This window comes from Anguilla rostrata, chromosome 3, assembly GCF_018555375.3.
Source record: "Anguilla rostrata isolate EN2019 chromosome 3, ASM1855537v3, whole genome shotgun sequence".
In the NCBI taxonomy this organism is placed as follows: domain Eukaryota; kingdom Metazoa; phylum Chordata; class Actinopteri; order Anguilliformes; family Anguillidae; genus Anguilla; species Anguilla rostrata.
The window spans coordinates 2,714,871-2,740,119 of NC_057935.1; the positions used below are offsets into that span (position 1 = coordinate 2,714,871).

Sequence of the window (25,249 nt, forward strand, 5' to 3'; positions counted from 1 at the left end):
TCCACCTCTCAGTTTCATAAGCACATTTTTCAGTAAGGACCTATCTGGGAGTAGGGGTGTAAGGATACATCGATCCGCATTGATGCATCGGCTCAAAAGGCATCGATCCAGTCCAGTCAATACAACATGCAAAAACTGATCTACTGTACATCGCTATGAATCACAGGAAAATACTTTAAAATTTAAATGACCATAATTTTACAGCGGTTTGCTCTCTAGCAACACTGCCAACATGGTTAAATCCAAACAAAACCGTGCATATTTGGACTTCGTGATAAGAGTATTGTGAGTATCGTGACAGCGGGTGTGTAATATTAGCCAATTAGAGGACAATGTGTTTGCCCTCACGGATGAGACAGTACGGTTCGCAGGTACACACAACCTGCAGGGGGGAAAAAAACAGTAGAAATGATTTAATTTAAGAAATATTCTCCTTATCTCGCTGTGCAAACAGTTAAATAAATGGCATGCGCCGTGATTGGTGCAAATTAGACAAATATTTTAAAGAGAGGAAAAAAGGTGAGTTTAACCATGCATGGAATACAGACAACAGGGCGTAGACTGTATGGCTGGATGATAAGAAAAACTAGATTGTATCACGTTTACATAAAGTACCTTTCCCGCTAAAAAAGGTTTTAAAAAGAAGGATGCGATGAATTTCAATGAATTGTTAAAAGTAAACGAACAGGAAGAAGCCCATCTCGAATATAATTTTCATAACAATATAAAAACTCGTTAACAATTAAATTTTAATTAAACGACTGAACGGCACAACACAGAGCTTTGTGACTCATTCAGGTGAGAAATTACAGGTGGGGGGTGGGGGGGGGGAGGGCTGGCCTTTTCGAAACCCCAAATGCACCGCAAACTTTTTATTTTCTCACTTAGTTTAATTTAAGGAATTCCCCTCGACTGAAACTCATAAGTGCGTAATGGTGCGGTCTGAATCGCTGCGTCTGTGATGTGACTGCACACCACATTTCATCACCACGGCCACAACACACACACCTCATTAAAAAATGGCAATTTAATAAAAAAAAATTTAAAAAACCCACTTCTGAACCATTAAAACCTCACTCTTTCATAGCCCAAGGCGGTTACTGAGAGACGGATACAACCTAATAAATTAGCCAGAGGGCATCTTAATGCATCAGTTTATTCACTGTACTTACCCCCCCCCCCCAAAAGGGCTCTTTCAAATGCACTTTAATCCAGGTCAGTTCACCACACTAACACAAGCTTGTGCCCGTGCGTGCATGCACTCACACACGTGCATATACGCATGTACAAACACACACTCTCTCCCTCACACACGCATGCAGATACACACACAAGCACAAGGCTGCACACGCATATAGACGCACGCATGCACTCACACACGTGCATATATGCATGTACAAACACACGCACTCTCTCTCACACACACACACACATTCCACGACACACACAAGCACAAGGCCACACACACACACACACACGCACACACACACACACACACACACCGCACGCACACACACACACACACACACACGCGCACACACACGCACACACGCCACCACGCACACACACACGCACACGCACACCGCGCCGCACACGCACGCACGCCACACACACGCACACGACACACACACACACACGCGCACACACACACACGCACACACCCACACACACACACACACACACACACACACCCTGGCCATAACAGGCCTGCAGAGAGGCTGTGTAATTATTCCAGACCGCGGTGACAGAATGAAGAGATGCCACTGAAAGACGAAGTGCTGCTGGCCGCTCAAAGGTCATGTGATGTAAATCTCCCTGTATTACCGTAATAAAAACACTGGAGATGCGGGGAGACATGGGGGGGTGGGGTGTGTAGGGGGGGGCGGGTGGGCTGGGAGGTGGAGGAGGTTCAGTTTTGCTGACTGAGGAATTTTTATCTTTTTTTTTTTTCTTACAGGCATCGACCGAAAACCTCACCCCCCGTGTCCTTACGCCTGACCTTGAATTTAAACCCCCACCCCCACCCCCGCTGAATTTTAATGACCCCGCTTTCTCCCTGCCTCCAGCGAATGCACCGGATGACCCTGAGAAGAAGAGAGGGGGGGGGGAAGAAAACGCAAAAAAAACAAAACAACCACAGATCCACGCTCACGTCACCCGATAAATAAATCACACCTGGGGCAGGAAAGCACCGCGGCGTCGGAAGCGAATGCGTCAGCCTCCCCTTCGCGGAGCCGAAGAGTCAGGGCGAAGGCTAACCGCAGCAGGAGGAGGCCTCGCGGGGGGGGGGGAGGGGGTCAGATTTAATGCAGGCGCTCCGTCTCCTGCCCCGCTGACCCCGCCCGCTATACCGCCAACCGCCGGGACGTTTCTATTACCGCCGCGATCCATCACGCCGCGGCCGATAGGAGAAAGCCCGGTGCTAAAGTAGCCGTGACTCCACGCCACAAACACACACACCCCCCCAAACCCCCCCCCCCCACACTACCCCCCCGTGCTGTTCGCTGCTCTTCCGACAAACCCTTAAAAAAAAAGCTAATCAATTACCCTGATCAGGCGAGGCAGCCGCGGGCATCGGGGGCAATTACCGCCGCAGCTGTGAGAACCACTCACGCGTTTTAAAAGGGGGTTTAAAAAAATAAATTTAAAAATCTTAAAATGTGGAAGATTTCACTGACGGCAGAACGAATCTGTGCGGCTTTATTTTTATTTTTTTAAATTTTGGGGGGTGGGGGGGGGGGGGATCAGTTCCGCGGTCCTGACAGAAGAAAGTCACGAATAACGAAGCGGAGTCCTCCCGATCGAGCCGCCGCTGCCGTTGTCACGGCAACGCTGCCTTCCCGCGCGCCGGGGCTATTTCTGTTTGCTCGTTCGTTAGTTTGTCTTCATCAGTCCTCGCAGACTCCATTTCGTTTTTTCCCCCCCAATTCTTCTTCCACACATCATAAAGTACCCAGATAATCAATGGCGGAGTTTATTCAGGGAAGTGACAGAGACGTTTTTTTTCTCTCTCTCTCTCTCTCGCTCTCTCTTTTTGTGTTCAGTCCCAAAGCACAGCCCGGAGAATCAGTGCCTTGTTAAAATGACATAACAGGGCCCATTTGAGCGGCTCGATGGCGATACAGACTGAGGCAGCCTGATGGAGTAACTCCAGTGTGGGTGTCAGGAGGGAGACACTCCATCGAGAGCAGTGTCTACCAGCCCAGGGCTGGGTCAGCATTGCAAAAAAAGCATTAATACATCAGCATCTCTCTCTCTCTCACTCCCTCTCTCTCTCTCTCTCTCACACACACACACATTTATATATATACATATCTCCATCTGCAGAACCCTTTCAAGTGTGAGATCACAAATATGTGAGCAGAATGTTCTTAGCTGCACACTCAAATGCTGATGTCACAATCGGTACTGGTGACTGAAAGCAGCGGGGTTCTAGAACACCGTCGTAGAATTTTGAAGAAATAAAAAAACATTCCAAAAAACCTGCTCTTGAAAGGGTTAAGTACAGTACCACCAATATTTGGGGGAAAAAATTATAATACAATTAAAAAATATATCTCTTATAACATTAACATTCAAGTCATTACATGACATTAGCATATGACATTCAAGTCATTACAATTCTTAAAGTAGCTAGAGGCGCTAATAATAAATACTATATTCTTAGCAATTAAATGTTGGTCTTGCCCACACCGCTGGGATAATTAAGTAATGCTGATGGGGAAATGGGGTGCGTTTATAAAAGAGCAAGGGAGTTTTCACACACACACACACGCACACACGCACACACGCACACACGCACACACGCACACACGCACACACGCACACACACACACACACACACACATGCATACAAGATACATTTTTTTAAACAAGAAAGGGAGTTTGGCTGTTTAACTGTAATAAACCACACACACACGTAATGTACACACACACACACACACACACACACAGTGCTTAGTGAGCTCAGCAGGCACCACAGTAGGGCTGTATGTAAATTGCACGGATTGTTTGAAGACGCCAAGGGGAAATGCAAACAGTTGTCACGGTTACAGCGGCTGCCACTTTACATCCATTTGCCACACGTACCACACTCTTCAAAGGAAGATTTAGCGCCATTTACAGACACAATGTATCATGAAAAACCAGCGTACATCAATGATTTAAAACTACCTTTTGATATAATGCTAATCCAACACTAGTTATCACCGATCTTTACATTTTAACAGACAGCTCAGTTGTTGTAAGTCTTAAGGGAAGGCACCTCTGTCACTAGAGCTTACAGTATCACGTATTTTACGTTGAGAACGATTCGCAGTAAGCTGCCAATTTATGATTATACCACTACCCCACTTTATATCTGCTTTTCAGTTTTGAGAGCAGTATTTTTTTTTCTCATGCCATTATTTATGTATGCTCATCTGACTAGCCTTGACTAGCTCAATATCCATAACAATCTCCTTATTTTCCATGGAAATAATAAAAAAATAAATAAAAAAAAACTTTTTTTTCTCATTCTAGAATAACTGAGAGGTTACATCATTACTGATCTCCTTGTAACTGCACACATGGTCACAGAATGATTCCTTTTCGCAAATGATGCCATAGGTTTTGTTTTTTTTCTCTTCTCCTATATGTAGTATTTCAAAAGAACTACCTGAGCTGGACTGTCCTTATCCAAGGACTTATATTCATTTAGAAATAAGACCTTCTGCGGCCATGGTTACAGACCAATCAAATCTGCATAAAATACGCTGCAGAGAGCGATCGTCCGGCCAAAAGACATCTCTTAATGAAAGGGACGGTGTGAAGGGTTTTTAGATTTTTGGGGAGAATCGAAGGAAAGCCTGACGAACACAGCCGAACCAGTAGCAGTGCGAACAGAGCCAGACTCACAGGACCTGAGTTGGTTCACGTCTTCTGAGACACTTACAGGACTCAAGGCCAGGTTTGGCGCTGAAGGAGACCCAAAGCACCACGGCGAACACTTTCTGATGGAGGAGCAGACCGGGACCCAGAGCTGACAGGAGTGTGAGTTTCCCACAATTCCACCTCATCCACGAGGACATCACATCCTTCCATCATTTCTGCCACTTTTTTTTTTTAGTCACACTTCTGCTGCTAACTTACACCCTCTGTGTGCCACAGCTTTTTTTTTTTTTTTAGCGGTCGTGCACATGCACGCACACCGTGCATTTTAATCTGCAGAGGCAGGCTGTAGAGCTGGGAGCCTCATGAAGCTGTGACGGCACACAGCGAGAACGATAACGGCACAGGGACGGAGACCGCTCGAGAAACTCCCCCACGTTCCCTGCAGTGATTACACAACCACGAGCCAGGTTTTTTTTTTTATTTCATAACAAGCCAGAAGGACAGGGCCCATCACTGACAGGGTGGTTCTGATTGCACATTGTTCACGGAACGTAAAGGGGCGCAAGGAAGTTCCAATATGCAAATGAACAAACCGTGCTCAGCCAATCAGCAGTGAGCATCCCACCAGAGACAGTGACCTGCGACCTCAGTGTTTCCCTTCCATTCTCTGTGCTTCTGACTACAGGGCTGAAGTGCAGTCTGCTTTATAGGAAGCCAGCATTGGACGGTTCTTTCTTTAAGCCACGCCCCACTCATGAATATTCATCGAGACAACAGAAAACAAGAACACTTTCACCGCCAGCAACAGCAGGAGAGTAAATTTTATATATGTTATGCACACCAAGATGAATATATGTTTGCGGAACATCATGCATGTGTTTACCAGCATGTGGTCCACTTTGCCTGCACCTAAGGAAACTTGCTTTGGTCACGCCCATGCGTGAATGTACCAACGATACGGCACATCAGCAACATTCAGTTTCACCTCCAGCAACAACAGAGACGCATTTTTCAGTGCTAGGCTAACCAAAGTGTACAAACGCTTGGTGAATGTATATTCTGTGCTATTGGGCCCTCATGGTCTGGTATCTGTTAAGGCTCTGTTCCAGTGTGTGGATGGGCCCCATGATCTGGTATCTGTTAAGGCTCTATTCCAGTGTGTAGATGGGCCCCATGGTCTGGTATCTGTTAAGGCTCTGTTCCAGTGTGTGGATGGGCCCCATGGTCTGGTATCTGTTAAGGCTCTGTTCCAGTGTGTAGGTGGGCCCCATGGCCTGGCATCTCATCCATCATCTCATCTTTTTTTTTTTCTTGTTCTGAAAAGGATGGCTGATCATTCGGCTGAGAGCACAGCGGTGAGATGTTAGCTAAACCAGGACAATGGCCGGCCCCTGGGCTCAGTACTCAAGACCGATGGTGTCCTACGGCTGAGGTCCTGAGAGCCGCTCTCACACGCCCCCCCCGGTTGTCCCTCTGAATGAAGAGACGTTCTAATGGCCGATGTCCGCGAGCTGCGTTTCCTCTTCGACGGGTTAGCGTTAGCGTCGCTCTCTGCGTGTGCTGGCTCTATTGCGCCCTTGGTCGTTAGAGGACTAAAAGCATGACCAAGGTGCGTGTGTGTGTGTGTGTGTGTGTATAAATATACGTGTCTATATTGATAACATCTTGGGGACATTGACCTGAATACACACCAAGTGCATGGGGACCAGTGTGTGTGTGTGTGTGTACATATGTATGTGTGTGTGATACATTAAAAAAAGCACAGATCCAAGTTAAGTGATCAGATCAAAAACACCTACTTGCCAAAAATGTGAAGTTTTGGAATTTTTATAAAATGCAATAAACAGAAAAAATGTTCTGATGTAAAGTATCCCTATGAAAGAGAGAGAGAGAGAAAAAGAAGAAGACAGAGAGAGTGAGTGATGGACAAAGAGAGAGGGGGCAGAAAAAAAGGACGGAGAGGGAAAGTGAGAGAGAGAAAGAGAGAGAGAGAGAGAGAAATGGGGGCTCACTTTGAAAAAGTAGGTCATGAAAGCGGTATCTCTCTTCCACATGTAGACCCCCAATCCCCCCCCCCCTCCCCGACTCCCAGTCATTCACTCTCTTTAAAAGAAAATCCTTTTAGCGGCAAAGAACCCACTCCATCCTCTACTAGGCATCCATTTGGTCAACTTAATGGAAAAGTTGAAAAATGACTTGAAAGAAAAATGAAAGCAAAGAAGAAGAAAAAAAAAAAGTATCATTATCCAGAGAAGTGAATAAATGCAAAAAAAAAAAAGGAAAAAAGAAAAGAAGTAGAAATCAGATCACAACGTTTCCCTGGGAACCGGCCAGTGCTGGGATAAGTTCAAAAATGTAACGTTCACAAAAATGGTGCACCCCCAAATGTTTAAGAGGTGAAGACTAACGGAGTGTGAATGATGCAAAGACAAAGTCGAGCACTCGGGTAACGCCTTGTGTTTATTTAACCAGAGTTTTGGCAAAAGACGCCTTCGTCAGGGTGATCAGCGGTGAGCAAGCATGACCCTTTTACAGGACTAACTGAAGATCGGTGAGAAGAAACCATGTGACACGACAACACAATCAAGATAGTGCTGCAATCTTTCCGATTTTTCAAGTTCAAAGACATTCGTTTTGTGTTCTCTTTTGGCGGCCCTGCTACGGCAAGCCGCGATGGACACACAAAATCAGCGCGATTGACGCTGGCTGAAATAACCTGCTCCTTTAAGTTTCCTGGTTCCTTTGACTGAGAGAAGGTAGACGGCGTACGCAGAGAACCCTGCGTGCTCGCTCAGAAAAATGCACAAACAAGGTTGGCAAGGTGGCACACTCCCCTCTCCCCTCTGAGGGGGACTCGTTTCAGTCCCACGGTAACTAGGCAACAGGCAAAGGCTTGCCGAATCGAGGAGAAACGCTCGGATTCGCCGCGGCTGCGGGGCACCGAGGAACCAGAACCCCAAAAATAAGCCCCCTTTTTCCCGAAAAAGATAAACCAGCGGCCTAATACCGAGACGCGCGGCCGTGAACGCGAGCGCTGAGGCGTCACGACGAGCTCGCTCTCACCGCAGCGAAGGGTTATTTACCGCCTTCCTGGGGGGAAAAGGGAAAACGATTCGGGCGCACGAGAGAGGACGTAAAAGCGTGCGGGAGAAGCGGTATCTTCCAGGGCGGGCGGGCGGGTTGTGATTTACGGCGCGAGCTGATTGGCCACGTTCGCGTCCACATTCGCTCGAGGGAGGGATCTCGTTAGCGAGCTAACTGTCGGCAGCCCGTCGGTGGAAACGGCAGAAACGGATTAAACGTGACAGACGTCGCTAGCGCTAGAACGTAGCATGCCGCCTTCCCCTCGGTCCCTGAACGAGCAGAGCGCGGTACGCTAGGCCTTTCTGCGCCGCTAATGGTTAATTAATGATCACAAGGCCACTCTTAAAAGGCTGGGGATCAGACAGTTTTGTTCAATCTGTTCCTGGGCCCCCTAATTGTTTCCCATGGATCCAAGGCCTAACGAGTTCCCAGGGACTTCTCATTATCTCTCTCGTTCACGTCGGGTGTTTGGTCGGGAGTTTAATGGCCATCTTAGGGAGAAAAAAAAAAAAAAATCAAGCGAATTGCATTCAAAGGAAAAGCTTCCACCATTTTCCCCGAGGCGGCAGACGGCTCCTGCATAAAGATGTCAGCGCACGGATACTGGAGTCATTTACATAAAAGACAGCAGGATCAATACCATAGCAGGGATGTCTTAGGGGGTCAAAGCATGGCCCACTGGCCCCCCCTTCTTTTTTGGGCGGTCTGGCATGGTGCCATGGTGGAAGTCCGGGGCACGGGACCTTGGCGGTCTGGTTCCATTCTTAAACACCGTGGGCGCAGGAAGGAGGGCAGAACAGAAGCAGGGAGGCCGCCCCATGGACAGGGGAACGGGCTAGGGGTCCCCCCCACCCCCCCCCGCCATCCAAACCAAGCAGCCGGGTGGAGAGGGCTTCGGTTTGGGAGCGTCCCGCAGACAGGAAGTGACAGGAAACAGCTGACCGGCAGGGCTCTTTAGACAGTCTACGGATAAACACAGGACTGGTCATAAAAAGCAACTTAATCCCAGGAGCTTCATAAGACGCAGAGTGCTTGCGTTAGCTTCCAGGTGTGTCCTCACCTGGAGCGCTCCCAGTTTCTCAGGTGCTGCCGCCGTCTTTGACTCTATGTGCCACTCGGAAATGTACACACATTAAACCCACCCCTCCCCTTCACACAGCGATGGCTGCCGTGAGCCTTCTCTTGTCCTCCTTGGGCGGTTAACCTCCATTCTGAAGGCGGAATGTTGGTGGCCCTTCCGTTATTTGTGCTGTCCAATCAGGCTGTGTATGCAAATTTAGAGTTTGTACAGCTTAATTTGCATCTCAAGAAGAATGCTCTTTGAATAAACAATGGAATGAAGACGCATCTGGTATGAAAATTTTTACCTGTGCACATTAGAATCAAATAAATTAATTCACTACAATAATAGATTTTAGCTCAGTGTGGATGATGCAACAATGAAATTAATGTAGAATTAAGGGTGATTGTTTTCCATTTGTTTTTATAAAAAATGAAAATGATAACTATCATGTCCCTGCGAACACACAGTACATTTCTGGGAACCTGTTCAGAATGGCTGTTATGCTGTATCCTTTTCATCTACTGTTTAAAAATGTGAACTAAATCTACATTTTTTAAAATACATTTTTTGCTGTATATATTTTTCCATAAAATACAATACAACAGTTTGCAAACACATACAGGTAAGAATGCCTTTTGAATTTCATAGTTTTTATGTTGATGTATTACTTTTTTTTGCCCCATTAGCATTTTAATACACTGCCAACTGTGGAAATAACCATAGCTACGGCGGCTCCTGTGATATGCTGCTAGGATGGAAGGCCAATGTGACTGCCCAAATAAAAGCGTGCCAGGGAGATGAGTGATCTTTCTCTCCGGAATTGCATTATCATATCCTCCCGATGGAAGAGAAATGTGATTCTCCCCCTTTTTCAGAAAAGCTCACTAAAGGGAGGAGTGACTGAAGGACTGTGGTCAGGTGGGTGAAATAGGCCACAGATTGGGCAGAATACTGGGCCGTTCTGTTTAAATAAAACGGACCCGGTTTTTCCCGACTCGGAAAGCCAGCGGTGGCTACCCGAAGACTCGGAATCTCGGAATGAGGTCCGGAGTGAAAGTCGCTGGGGCTTGCCGGAATGAAGCGCGCTGCTTATCGATTTAAAAGTCTCGGTAAAAGCTTAAAAAAAAAAAAAAAATCTGCAAACAGTCTCTAGACCTTTTATTTAGTTCTGGCATTTAAGCGATGCTCGTCGTCAAGGCGACTGACAGAAGGTGCATGACTCTTCAGCTCTCTCTTCACCTCTCTTGCTTGATGAATTTAATTACAATCTGTTTTCACCGCATCGAAAGTCAGGCACATATTATCTCCACCTGCAGAATTAGCCCTTTGTGGGGTGGTAAGGTCGCACAAATGTGTGATTAGAATGTTCTTAACTGAACATTCTAATGCCGATGTCACAATCGCTACTGGTAATGGAAAGCACAGAGTTCTAGAACGCCGACTGAGAATGTTGAAAAAAACACTGCAAAAGACAGCAGGTCTTCAAAGGGTTAAATAACACTGTACATGGATGTGCTTGTGTTTAAGCACATCATTCTGTCCGTCTGGTGCAAGAGTTATGAGCTACTTGTGCGTTTATGCCTGCCCACCCCTCCTCCCCCCTGTGCTTATGGCTTGTATGAAATACACAGAATTTCACGCTTCTTACCATGAGAGTGTGTGGCTGCCATGTTCTAAAGCCCCCCGCCCCCCTCCCCCCACTCAGTGGCCCAGGGTAATACAGGGGTATTAAATATGTCCCGCGCTCCCCTGCATGCTAAACAGGCCCGGGGATGTCAGCGCGAAAAGAGGTCCCCTGTGAGCCACTTGCTGAATATTTAATATAACATTTAATGTGCAATTTCTCCAGTCGAGTACATATGCATGCCTTACACACGCATAATCATGCATGCACACACACGCATTCTCTCTCACACACACGCACACACGCACACCTTCTCTCTCTCTCTCTCACAGACACACACACACTCTCTCACACACACACCCACATGCACATGCACACACAAACATTCTCTCTCTCACACACCCACATGCACACGCAGACTCCAGACGTACTAAGTCATTTTGCCCATTTAGCTCAATTCAGTTCATTCAGTTGACAACAGCCACGCTACCATTTACCCCAAGACTGAATTACTGCATGTACTTAAGTGCACTTTCCTCATCTGATAAAGTGCGCTCTGGGGAAACAAGGCCCCAGCCGTACTGTACTGCACATTCACCGGGGGGGGGTCGCACAATACGAGACCCCCCCCCCCCCTTCAAACAACGTTCAGTGATGCCAATTACGCTGATAAACGCTGAAGGTTATTAGATCCGAGTGCACAGTTCTGTGAAGGATCAGTGGCAATTTTTCTGTGAAGCACAAAAGGCTTCTTTCTCTGAGGGACCAGAAGCTACTTTCTGTGAAGGACCAGTGGCTTCATTCTGCGAAAAATAAGCGGCTTCTTTCTGTGAAAGATCAGCTGCTTCTTTCGGTGCCATTAGAGGAAGACCCGGCGTCCTCGTTCACAGGCACGCGCGCACGGAACACAGGGCCCAGCGGTGGTCACGTGACCACGTTTGGAACACCTGACAGAGCCCCGCAGGCGTCCAATGACACGGCTTACAGGGATGATTAGCAGAAGCTCGCAGGAAACGACAGGATCAGACCGCCCCTCCTGGCTAACGTGTGATCTTTCCCATCTAAAACAACAGCTTAGTGTCCCTGTGAGTAATCACAATCCCCAACACCCACCAGAGAGAGAGAGAGAGGGAGAGAGAGAGAGGGAGACGGAGAGAGGGGGGGAAGGGAGAGAGAAAGAGAGAGAGAGAGAGAGAGAGAGCGAGAGAGCCAAGAGAGAGATAGAGATAGATATTTCCATAATTGCACATTTTATGGATGGCTACTCTTCCTCTTTTCCATTCTCTCCATCTGTCTCTCCCCAGCTTTCTCTCCCACCATCACTTCCTCCTGATCCACTCGTTCTTCTATGGTCCCTCTGTCTCTCCCATCCTTCTCTCACCTCGTCTTTCACTCTCTCTCACGTCACTTCTTCCACACTTTGTGCATGTCTTTCTGTGTTCTACCTCTTCCCTTTATTATTCTTTTCCTCTGTCTCCCTCTCTCATTCTCATTCATACTATCTTACCAGCTACAATCATGCACATCAACAGACAATTCTGTCAAGGGCATGCAAATATTGAGTCTGTAAAATGTCCTTGTGTGTGTGTGTGTGTGTTTTTTTTCCCCCAGATCTGACGCCTAAATTCGGACAGCTCAGTCGAGCTCAGCCCGTGGTCTCTCAAACAGACACGAGCTAGCGTGCGGATTCGTGAGGCATATCCGAGAGGAAAAGGGCTTATGAGTGCTTGATAATCCTGAGATCCCACATGAATATGACCCTAATTTTACACTTCATTCTGTTCATATAGATTTTTATTATTTTTATATTAAAAAAAAAAAAGGTACTTCACAACTCAATTGGTACTTACAACTCAACTAAATTGGTTAGGAGCTGCCAAAAGCTGCCACACTGTTCCCCGAGAGGAACAGGATGAGTTTGGGTGCAGTAATGGAAGGGGTAACCACAGGGCTCAACTGAATAACAATAATTAAATAATTAAATAAATAAATAATAGTGTGATCAGTGCAATATTATTAATCAAGCCGCATTCATCCAGCACAGTCATTTTCTCGTTAGTTGAGAATTATGCACCAAAATGGACTTATTTGATGAGCGGAGGTTAAATATCATAACCATAATGTAATATCATAACCACGTGTCGAAACGGAAACAGATCCAACGGCAATCATTTCTCCTCCTCTCTGAGAGGAGAGGGTTCGCCCTCACGCCATCACTGCCCGACCCACCCCACCCCCCCCCCCCCCCCGCCCTCCCCGCGCAAGACTCTCCCTGCTCGCTGGCGACAAGCCAACATGGCCTGGCGACACTCAGAGAACAGGAAGTCTGCTTGCATAGGCAAAAAAAAGGTAATACAGGTGTTTGACACACCTGTGTATTAATTTTACAGCACTTTGGTTGATGAAGGCCATTTTAAACATGCTTTACAAATAGACTTAACTTGACCTCAAGCTTGACAGGCAGTCAAACCATCCCGAGCCCTTTGCATATCAAACTACTGAAGCTAAGCAGTTGGTTAGCACAAGTAGGTAAGTTGGTAAGTAGATAGGAGTAACTTAGTTCGTAGATGGGAGACTTAATTAAGGAAATTTAATTTGCTGCAGGAAGAGGAGTTTGTTGGGTTGAGCCACCAGGCTCTAGTCCTTACTGCGCGGCGTGTATTACACAGTGACCTTTGACCTCCGGAGAAGCTCATTCCCTCATCAGCCATTGACAAGTGTTTGCCCTCTCTGACAAATTCAGTCCTCCAGGCAATCTCCCGCGGCAACCAAGACTCAGGCAGTGCTGGCCAATCTCCAAATGGAAATGGAATAGATTCTCTACCACCGTTACAGTGGGAAAAATAACATTCTGAAGCACACACACAGCATTTATAATACCTGTCCGTATAAGATGTAGGTTTGAGCATTTAATGGCAAATAAACAGCATGTAGACTAACCGCACAATGGTGAATAATGTGCTTCATGGATAGAAACTAATATATGAAATAAGAAATGCTACACAAATATTTTTGCTTGGGTACATGTTTTTGTATTTCCCCTGAAAATTGATTCTTTATTTTTATATCCTTTTTCCCTTTCTCTCTCTCTCTCCCACACACTCTCTCTACACAATTATCAATGTGCGTAAGTGGCATTCTGTGGTTGGTTTATCTTTTGCAAAAAGTTCAATAGAAATAAAAATATGGAAACGCTACACCACAACGTTATTTTTTGTACGACCAGGTGAAGTGCTTCCGTACAGACACGCGGGGTATGAACATCTGTGCATTTCTGTGTAATCACATCGGACCGCGTCTTCAGACAGGAAGCTCCGCTAGCAGGTGAAAGGTAAAGCACGTCAGACGCAAGGCCATCAAAGAGACTAATGCCGTGTTCCATCAGAGCCGGACTCGAAGGTCAGCTGCGGCCCCCTAAATCACAGATCGCCGGCCTGGGCATTCTCAGAACTGCGCCTTTACCAATGAGCTCAGATCTGGAACTGTGGGCCTCCTGCTATTCAGGAATCCACACAGTGCATCGGGACCGAGGCGTATCAAAAATCAGCCTGAGGCTGGAAATAAATAAAATCAATAACATTCAGTTTTAACCAAGCACCCCGCCCCCCTCCCACACACACACACTTTCTGTGTTTCCTCTATTTTTCACTAACTCTCACTTCCTCTGACTGTCTCTCTCTCTCCATCTCTCTCTTACTCTCTATTTCTTTCCAGGAGATCAGTGGAGATCATCCAAAACGGTCTGGTTAATCCATCTCACGATCCCCACCCACTAAATCCCAAGATTTAGGGGGTGGGGGATTTAACATCAAGCTGTGTGTCAGCCCAAAAAAATGTACAAGTTCATTACACACCCCCAACCCCCCACACACCGTTCTCAACAATACCTCAACATATTTCCTTCTGCCCTATTTGTGATTTTCAACCGCCATCTCTCTATGCTGAAAAAAGATCAAAGTGTTTCTCTGTGGCACACCGTTGATCTGTTCTGTTCTGTTCCTTGGAAACGCGCGCGGACAGGGCTGACATTTCTAAAAGGTAGTGGGCCTCGCTGGCGTCATTTGTTTCAATTCAATTTGGGTGTTCCTTGGGGAAAATGTCATCTCGGTCAACACACAAACACATTAGAGCATTACAGCAGCGAACTGGAATTTTTAAAAAGACAACTCCGCGAATAAAGAAAAGGTTCCCATGGCAACTGCAGACTGGCCGAAGCTGCCGGTCTCACGCGCGTCTCGTTCCAAGCAAGGCAGCGCATTCCTTCATTGACATTGCCCGGGAAACGCCGCAGTTCTTACCGGTTGAATGTTTACGGAGCACTGGCCTCCGGGAGTCGCAGACTCCGCAAATATGCAAATCCGAGATTCTCCCCCCGTTTTCTCTTCAGAAAGACTTGCACGAGACATGTGTGCTAGACGGTGGGAGTTTGCTCGACACGAACTTGTTTGCTCACCTTATAGGCTGACTTGAGTTTCCGGCACACAAGCCTGCTGTTCTCCGGTCCTGCTGACCGTGGTCAGGTTCCTGAACAGAAACGCCCCTGCCGATGACCACTTTACAGGGCAAAGAGAAGACCAACCTTTCACTTTATACACTCAGAAATTCAACGGCCGATATATTCTCCCCCGTTATATTGGGTGCGAGAAGAGAGCTCCGAGACAACTTTACTTACCGTCTCCCTACGAACTTTATTGAACAAGCGTGCAGGTTGTGAGGCAGAAGAGAACCGATCTTGAGTTGGGGAAAAACCCGAGTGTCGCAGCATCCCGTTCATTCACTGGACGCAGATAATTAACGTGCATACAATACATTTACGCTGACAAAAATAATAGACTGCTCATGCTGAATATTCGAGGACGTAACACATTTACCGGAGGTATTGCAGACTACAACGTAGCCTACGTTTAGAACCCGTTCGTAGTCGCTAATAGTTAGCAGCAAATCGTAAACTAAGGTGTGCACGAGATTCGCCCTGTGACGGGGCGTAATTATGCAGCAAAGCACAGCCGTCAGCTCACCTGTGCGTGACTGCTGGCTTGGTTCGGTGTGACGTAGGCTACCTGTCGCCCGTTGACCCGATCTTACATTTAAAATTCAATCCAGTAGCTGAACTCTCAGAATAATTACCGGCTCGACTCAGTGGATTTAAAGAAAAAAGGCTTTGCACTCTTATCTGCGGCTGACACGGACTTGTCAGCGGATTCATTGATTTTCCCTGTCTGGCACTGTTCCTTTAGTCTTGTTAGATATGCGTACGTGCTGAAGTCATGCACTTTACTTTTAAGCGCCTGTGTTAAATGGAGATATATACGGTGTATATAAAGGAAAAAGCAAATGTGTAAAAACAAAACAATAGTAATTTAGGACCACAGGAACTGAGGACATCAGAAGGTTTAATAATGTGTGTGGTGTGAGGTTTAAGGCAGTGCTTGTAGGAAAAGTATGATCTAATTTCAGACCAGTGTGTGTGTGTGTGTGTGTGTGTGCATGCATGTGTCTGTGTGTGTGTGTGCGTGTATGTGTGTCTGTGTGCGTGTGTCTGCACATGCACAGCCCTGTTACAACTCAAGAAAATGTAGAAAGAGCTGTTCCTCATCTCGCTGTTTTTTAAATCAATTTTTTAAGCTGTTGACCTTACATTTCCAGTCCACTGAGCCTGGTACCCTGTTAACCCGTGAACTGTGGCCCAGAACACTGATCCCAGATCAGTACAAAACCTGTAACACAAAATGGGTCCGGTCCCTGATTCACAAAGCAGGATTACTGAGTTAGCTGGATAACTGCTCTGAGTAAAACCTGGAGCAGCTCTTGTTACTTCAGCCCATGTTCCAGATTTGGGATGGCTCCGGGTTTTACTCAGGGCAGTTATCCAGCTAACCTTATTCATGAACCACCCCCCCCCCCCCCTGGGCACTCTGACCTTGACCTTGGACTGGGCCTGTAGGACAGAAAGCACCCCGAGTCCTTGCCATACATTCTGCTCGTTTTTTCCCTCAGGCGCTGTTTGGACAGCTCTGTGTGGCGGGTGAAGGACCCCTCCCAAGGCTGAAGAGATGACTGCTGAGGGGTCAGGGGCAGAACAGCGCACTGTCTGTGGTTCTGTGACAAATGGGATGATGACCCCCCCCTCCACCCCTGCCCCAGCCCTAGCCCTGTAGCGGGACCCCACAGCGGGACAGTGCAGGGATTTACAACCTCCGAAAACGGCACACGACTACAGCCGTGAGACAGAAACCAGCGTCAGGGGTGAAGCTCCCTTATAGGCGCAGCAAAAAAACATACAAAAATAAATTAAATAAAACATATGTATAGTTTGTGGGGGAAGAATGGACTAAAGCCGAATTTGAGAGACATCCACGCGGAGCTTGGGACGCACTGCGTTACCTGGCTTTGATCCGCGCCCACTCGCAAGGAAATCGCTGCCAATCGGCACTTCCGACGGGGAGAAGTCACAATAGCGCGGCCTACACACGAAGACGCATGACGCACGCATGCATGTACGCATGCGAGCGCAACTGCGTGGGCGCGCGGACGCGCGCGAGAGAGAGAGAGCGCACACGCGCCGACGGCGAGGACGGATTACTTCCCCGAGAATCCCGCCGGAGAAAGAATACGCAGGTTTGCTATTCCGAACGTACGTCACATCGCTCTCGCGGAGACGTGGCGCGGTTTGGCGGACGGGAGTGGAGGAGATCGCAGCCCTGCCCCAGGATCGCTGACATTAGAGCACTTCTTTTTTTTTTTAAAGAGTGACTCTTAATGCAAAATGCCTTCAACGTCAAAACACCCTCTCAGTGCCATGAATGCAGCCGTTCAGGAACAATCCTAATGACCCTCACTTTTGTTTCCTTTAAAAAAAAAAAAATCTTACTATGGTAATTGGAAGGTCATTGTAACAACCATAGAACACAGGTCAAATAAGGTACAATTCTCATAAAGTGTCATCAGTTATCTATAGCCACGAACATCAAGTCCAGCCGACACAGTCAGTAACAACAAGTCAGTAAAGTTACAGCGAGTCATAAGCCAGACGTGAGTCATACGCTATCAATGTTGCCTTGAATATGTGTATCCAGAAACGCAGGGATTGTTTCTCTGGCAGTGTGTGTGGCTAACTGACTGGCCCAGTGACAGGACATCAGTGTATTCCTGCAGAAAGTGACGGATTCTTGCAGAGAGACTCACAGTAATTGTGTGGGCTCCAGTCCCCAGTTCCCAGAACAACTGCCTATAGACACTCTACTGTACTGACCGGGCACCGCTAGGTAGAGGCTATACCTTCATAGTGAAGCGGAAGTGATGGTGACACTTCCAACAGCACCGAAGAAGCAGTGCAATATCTGTGTATTTAACCCCTGTCTTACACTGGGGATTGCTGTAACACACACACACAAGCGCGCATGCACACACACGCACACACACACACACACACAAACGCACATGCACACACACACACGCATACACACACACACACGCACATGCACACACACACACGCACACACATACGTTCATGCACACACAAATACATATATATGAATACTGTCAGAATGCTGGTGTACTTTCGGCAGGCTTGTGTGGGTGAATGAACAGCCTCGTTCTGGAATGTTCTGTTTGAATGAACAGCCTCGTTCCGGAATGTTCTGTTTGAATGAACAGCCTCATTCCGGAATGTTCTGCTTGATGTTGGCAGAGAACGCCGCCATTAATTCACCTCGGAGGGACATGGCAACAGAAGAGCTTTTTTCTCAAGAGACATTATGGATTATGGCTGCAGGCTGGGACACTGAGATGGACGCACACTGTGATGGGGTTAGTGCCTGTGTGTGTGTTCGTCTGTATGTGTGTTCCTGTGTGTCCGTGTGTGTGTGTGTGTGTGTGTGTAAATTGACACTTTGGCGGTAGGAGAGATCGGTAGAGGAGGGGAGGGCAGGGCGATGGAAGGAGAAGGAAGGGTGACTCCAGTTTTTAGCATGTCGTGACTCCCAAGAGTTTGATACCCCCCTCTAACCCCCGCTACTCCCCAATACCCACCTCTACCCCCTACTACCCCCCAATACCCCCTCTACCCCCTACCACCCCTCTACTCCCCAACACCCCTCTACCCCCTACTACCACTCTACCCCCACTACCCCGCTACCCCATCTACCCCTCAATGCCCCCACTACCACCTCTACCCCTCAATACCCCGCTACCCCCCCTACCCCCACACTACACCTGCTGGCAGGAGGTGTGCCACCCTGCGTGCTGTCCATGGCTGTGGAGCGTGGGCGCTGTGGTATTCACTGAGACTGGCTGGTATAAAACTCCCTCTCAGCTGGAGCTGCTGGGCTGAGGAGGGTCTATAATTTCTGCTTGCTGTTTTTTATTTTTTATATATTTTTTTTTACTTCAGATAAAGTCTAAAAATAATTTTCCCTGCCTGCACATTCCACCCCCCCCCCCGTCCCCTCCACCCCGTCCCCTCCACATCCACCCCCGCCACCTCCACCTCCACCTCACCTCTTGCTTTATTATTTAAAACACGAGGATCAGCGTTTCCATGGATGCTGTCGCCTTGGTTACAAACAACTGCGCAGGAGCTGGAAGAGGAGGGAACGGTTTTGGGTGGACTTAACCTCTTCATCGCCACAAAGGAACACCGCAGCCTCTCCTGTGTGTAAGAGAAGCCGCCATTAGAGCGGGGTGGGGTTGGGGGGGGGGGGTGGGGGGGGGCATAGTGCATACCGAAGTGCATACCGAAGGTAACTGGAACAACTACAAACCACAGGTCAGATAAGGTACAATACTCACTTATGACTTATGTAACAGTTACTCATAGCCATGAACACATTAAGTCCAGTTCACGCAGTAAGCATAGACTAGGTCAGAGAGTGAGGTGAAGTCAAACTAGGACATTGACAACAAGCTGCAGCGTCAAGACAATGGTACAAGTGCAATATAAGTGCTGGATGGAGGTACATGTGACATGAAAGTGCTATAGGAACAAAGTAGAAGGATATCAGTTATAAGAGTGATCTCATATTGGCCAAGCCACGCCTCCTCTGGAGTGTAATGTCCTGACAGACACTTTCAGGACCTTGGACAGTTACCTGAGTTCAGTCTGAGCTCGGGTCAGTTTAAACTCTTCGGCAGTGTGCTATGCTTTGGGACTACCAGAAGGCAGCCAATCAGAGGTGAGAATCTGTGCTGTGTACATGAATGCAGCCAATCAGAGGTGAGAATCTGTGCTGTGTACCTGAATGCAGCCAATCAGAGGTGAGAACCTGTGCTGTGTACCTGAATGCAGCCAATCAGAGGTGAGAATCTGTGCTGTGTACCTGAATGCAGCCAATCAGAGGTGAGAACCTGTGCTGTGTACCTGAATGCAGCCAATCAGAGGTGAGAATCTGTGCTGTGTTCCTGAATGCAGCCAATCAGAGGTGAGAACCTGTGCTGTGTACAGTCAGGAGTGTTTTTCACACAAGCGGACACTGTTCAGACCAACCTACTCGGCTAAAACAGCAGCTACTGCTGACAAATAAACAAAACAACACAAAACAAAAAAAGCCATCCAGCTATGGTCTGCATAAAGACTGTTCGCTACAGTCTGGGTCAAATCCGACCTGTACCAATACCAACCGTGACCTGGGGTCCCGTGAAGGGGTAAGGAAGCGGCCATGTTGTCTTTGAGGTACAAAAGCAGATTTCCCACTCTCATTTCTCATCATGAAGAAGAAGAAGACGAAGAAGAAAAGGTGTAGGCTGACCCAAGAGCAGATGTTGCTTGGTCTGAGGAGTGGTGTAGTGTTGAGCCTGGTGACGTACTGGTGATGAGTTCGATGGGAATCAATGGATGTAATCTTTTGATGTGGGTCGTTGCATATAAACAGTTCTGGATTTCATGTGGATCAATGTTGGCCATGATCTTAGCCTGTTGTGGATCGGTGTAGGCTCTGAAGCTGGTTCGATATTGAGGCAGTCGTTTTGCACAGAGTGAGTCAGTTAAAAATTACCCCTGTAAAAATGTTGTAATAAAAAAGAATGAAACCTGAAAGCTGACGAACTGTGAACACGAACTGCAAATCAGCCTCAATTACTGTACTGTTATGCTTTAATGTTCCACAGGAATTAAAATACTTGTAGACCTGAGGAATTATTTTAGAGCCACTTGCACCCGGGACCAGCGAGAATAAAACAAATTAAAAATAACTTGGTTTTAGATGTGCCTATACGATGATAAAAAAATAACGGTCTTTTTTCCGTCACGGTCCATCAATGAGAAAAAAAAATATACACGACGCCCGTCCCCCGAACACAGGCGAGCATTCTTGTCTGGTATGAAACAACAGCGCCATCTATTGGTTACACAATTTTAGTCACGCTTGTGCAGTTCTCATCGGCGCTGACCCGTAATAATGTGCCAGGGAAGTACAGCGGCTAATTTTAGCCTCTTGATTGATATTCTCCTTTTGGCAACAGCTCAGCTCAGAAGCAAGCGGCTCACTGGGCCGAACGGAGAAGGACTGAGGTATCGTCACCCGAGGAATACTGTTTAATATCGGTAAAACAACAGAGCCGTTTTCAAACGGAAATGAAAATTACTCAAATATTACCTTGCTAATGACGATGACAAGCCAGCCGTCCGCACCTGCCCGAGCTGACACGAATGATTACGCCGTTATTCAAATAACACAAAACACAAAAAAAACAAGAAGGCAGCTATTATTACAAAATATTCACAAATCTCGGCACGATTTTTACGTCTGGTTATAATGACACTTACTGGCATTAGCTGGTTACTATTAAGCAACGCCGTACGCAAAATCTGCAGTAAGATACTGCAGCCACTAGAGGGTAGCACCTCTACGCAAAAGTAAATACTTCTTTTCGATTTTATACTAATGACGTTCTGCACAGCCTGTCAGGACCGGTTATCCCGGCTACTCATAGAAAGTCCAGCCCGCAAACAGAAGTGGCGTGGACGCAGTGCATTCTTACGGAGGGATCTGTGGGTGTGCTTTGGTTCTCTCTCAGCTTGGCATGCGCCCGTCTCCCCTGCCAGGCCACCCGGGTGGGTTCCGCGTGCTGGAGCACGGACGGGATCGCGCGCCAACGTTTCTCACGGAAAATTACGCCGGACCGCCGAGCCAGGATTCATGCGCCTGAGAGCATCTGCTGGAGGGACTCATGAATACCAGGATGAGAGAGAGAGAGAGAGAGAGAGAGAGGGACAGACAGAGAGAGAGAGAGAGAGAGGGAGAGAGGGACAGACAGAGAGAGAGAGAGAGGTTGAGAGAGAGAGAGAGAGAGAGAGAGAGGGACAGACAGAGAGAGGGAGAGAGGATGAGAGAGAGAGAGGGAGAGAGGGACAGACAGAGAGAGAGCAAGAGACAGGTTGAGAGAGAGAGAGAGAGAGAGAGGGAAAGTGAGAAGGAGGGGGAGAGAATGTAAAAAAACAGTTCAAAAGTTTAACACAGTGCAATCACTCACTCTTTATGATCCCTCGTCTGTCTGATGGGGTGACACGAGGACCATCAAACTGACCGGGCAGCACAAGTGGATGCATTAGGGAGATTGCCTATGGAGAAATAAATGCTATTTTACTGGCATAATTACCGGAGCCCTTGTATGGGGTCCAGTCATCGATGTGATCGAGCGTGAGTGCGTGTGCAGTGAGTTTATACAGTACTTACAGTATCTCTCACGTCCTTGTTCTTTTCCACCAGGAGATAAAAGATAAAGGGGAAATCAGTCTCCCCCCAGCAAGGACATGCTGTCATTCTCAGGGACAAAACCATCCCACTCAGAATGTCAGCTGACGGAGAGAGAACACCATGAATCCGGACCGATACTTCAGATAAAACTGTAAAAAGCGAATATATTTTACCAACCCCACTAACTGCAAAAAGCTTTTTCTGAAAAAGTCCTCCAGTTTTTTTTTCTATATTTAGTGCACTTCCATGTCAAGTATTTTACCAATTTATTCAATTGTTCACTCTACACATCCATTAAAGTTGTTTTTTTCCTGGTCTGAATATTGCTGTGGGGGAGCCAGAACATTTTCGCTCAGATGGTTTGATGGCCAAGTCTGCAAAAATGACTTTTCAAGGATGCCGTTTGTTTATTATGGTAAAAGGATTTATGGTTTTCCTTTTCAGCGCAGAACTGTAGACACTACACATTATTCTCATCTGTCATGTTCCCTTAACCCACTTGCAACCCCCCCACCCCCCCACCCCCAGTGTTTTCCTTCAATATCTCCCTTTTCCTATGACCTTATAACAGGGTGAGAACAATGACAGAGTATTTGCAGACGCTGATCTTGAAGATGAGTTCTCTCCCATAATCCTTTGCGGTTGACTCAGGTCACGACCCTGGAGGGATCAGCTCCCACGACCTTGTGACCACAAAATAATCTCCCAGCATGCCTGTGGGAGACACGCCTCCGAGGCAGACACTAAACGCCCGTCTCTTCGGTCACCGCCGCCCGGCCACTTCTGGGTCCTTTCCCACAGGGTCGAAATCTGAGCCTCGGAATCGACCCTCGGCTTTCCTTGGGCTGTGGGGGTGACTCAACTCGATCGACGGGACTCGAAGTCCAAACACGGACACAGCGGCCTGGGCGGCGAACAAAACAAAAAAAATGGCAGTGAATTCGGAGAGCGAGGAGCTGAGAAGCTTGGAATCAAAAAGTGATTCAAAGCAAATCTTGAATCAAAAAGTGAATCTAAGTGAATCTTGAATCAAAAAGTGAATCTAAGTGAATCTTGAATCAATAAGTGAATCAAAACTAATCTTGAATCAAAAAGTGAATCAAAATGAATTTTGAATTAAAAAGTTAATAAAATTAAATCAAAACAAATCTTTAGCAGCTGCACACTAAGCAATATGATTTTAGATACATGTCATATGTTCCTGTATGACATTCGTTGTTCTGGAAAATGGGTACAGTTGCAGGTTCACTGGTCAAAACAAAATGAAAAATACTGAACAGCTGACAGATTGTTACAGCAGTTCTGTCCAGCCCTTTACCCTAAACCAGACAAACCTACACAAGCTCACAATTAATTATTATTAATTTGTGTTAATAAATAATTTATGCACAATCAATTTATACATCATGCTATATGTAGAAGCCCCAAGGTTAAGTACCTTTGGCTTGAGGTACAGTGGCAATGCCCCGTGTGGGAATGAAACCTGCAACCTCTGAGTGGCAAACCAAACCAGTGCCATAATAATCATACTATCCCGAGTGTTTTCCACTGTGAGTTTACAGTACACAAAAGAAACAGTGTGCGGCATTGTTCTCGTGCTCCCCCTCCCCTGCCCCGCCCCCCTCCCCCACCAGGACTGTTTCCCCCACAACAAGTCTTCAGATACCATGTAGCATTGTGCACCACATGCCTCTGTGTGTGTGTGTGGGGGGGCGGGGGGGTGACTTTGGTTGGGTCTGGCTTGTGTAACCGCCCCCCCCCCCCCCTCCCTTTTTTAAAACATGATTTTTCTAGCCTCTCGCTCTCTCCGCCGCACTTCAAACCTGAAGGTCAGTGCGAGCGGTCACCTTGGAGACAGAGAGAGAGGGAGGTACCGCCTGTTTGCTTCGCCAGCGCTCCAATGCCAACTGCCACCGGCTGTAATGTGAATATTTGAACAACAATAACAGCGGGGAAAAAAAACTCAGGACACCGTGTTCCAGTGTGTGGACGGGCCTCACGGTCCGGTATCAAACCCAGTGGGCTGGCAGCCCTGAAGGGCGGGGCCTAACTGACCGTGATGTCAGCTGGGATTGATGGCAACTCATCTTTCACCACAGTATGTGTGCGCATGAAACGTCCTCCTTGGACTCACGTCTGTGTGAGCTCTGCTTGTGGACTACAGCGGGATGCCCCCGGCCCCCCCCCCTGCCCCCCCCCCTCCCAGTGCCGAAGAACCACCCGTGATGTCAGCCAGGGTTTGGATCACATCCATTCCGGTTCAGACGGTTTCAGGAGACACTAATTGAACTTCGCTTTCGTGATTTGGAAAAAAGCCCAGCAGAGCACTCCACCTCCTGAACTGGCTCTTAACTGAAATGGAACTGACATCATTTAGACAGATTAGACAGAGTGATCCCAACACCCTTCCAGAATTTAAATGTATTGCAATAGATCATAAATATGCAGACTTCTGTGAAAATACTATTCAAATACTGCATAATTCACAGGAATGTAATTTATTACAAATATCTGGAAGTGGGTATAATTCATATTTTCTCATATACTATTCAATGGTCTTATAACAGTAGGGCTTTGCTTTGCAAACAGGCACATACAAGCCTGAGCCTATTTCACTGCTCCTTTCTATCTCTCACTCTCGATCTTTCTCACATTCTCTTTTTCTCTCTTCCTCCCTCTCTCTCTCCCACTCACTCTCTCTCTTTCTCACATTCTCTTTTTCTCTCTCCCCCACCCTCTCTCTCTCCCACTCTCTCTCTCTTTCTCACATTCTCTCTTTTTCTCTCTCTTCCTCCCTCTCTCTCTCCCACTCTCTCTCTCTTTCTCACATTCTCTCTTTTTCTCTCTCTTCCTCCCTCTCTCTCTCTCTCTGAGAGCTACTCGCATCAGGGGGAAAAATGAAAACGAAGCCTT

General features: G+C 47.2%; 2 long non-coding RNA genes across 8 annotated transcripts in view; both read right to left on the reverse strand.

The window, feature by feature from the left end:
• The window catches only part of LOC135249824 (uncharacterized), a 46,859-nt gene extending 31,205 nt beyond the window's left edge, over positions 1-15,654 (reverse strand). For 4 of the 7 annotated variants that reach the window (XR_010328789.1, XR_010328786.1, XR_010328787.1 and 1 more), the window contains exons 1-3: positions 15,515-15,654; positions 15,316-15,420; positions 15,097-15,196 (exon numbers count right to left, since the gene is read on the reverse strand). This is a non-coding gene — a long non-coding RNA (uncharacterized LOC135249824). Of the gene's footprint in view, positions 1-8,660; positions 8,920-9,098; positions 9,219-15,096; positions 15,197-15,315; positions 15,421-15,514 lie in introns of those variants that run through there. The other 3 variants (XR_010328790.1, XR_010328788.1, XR_010328791.1) reach the window with 3 other exon arrangements.
• A 3,494-nt stretch (positions 15,655-19,148) lies between these two features.
• LOC135252010 (uncharacterized) lies at positions 19,149-21,924 on the reverse strand. The gene is made up of 3 exons (XR_010329252.1): positions 21,621-21,924; positions 21,236-21,279; positions 19,149-19,293 (listed from the first exon to the last, which is right to left on the reverse strand). It is a non-coding gene; the product is annotated as an uncharacterized LOC135252010 (long non-coding RNA).
• Positions 21,925-25,249: the final 3,325 nt, after the last annotated feature.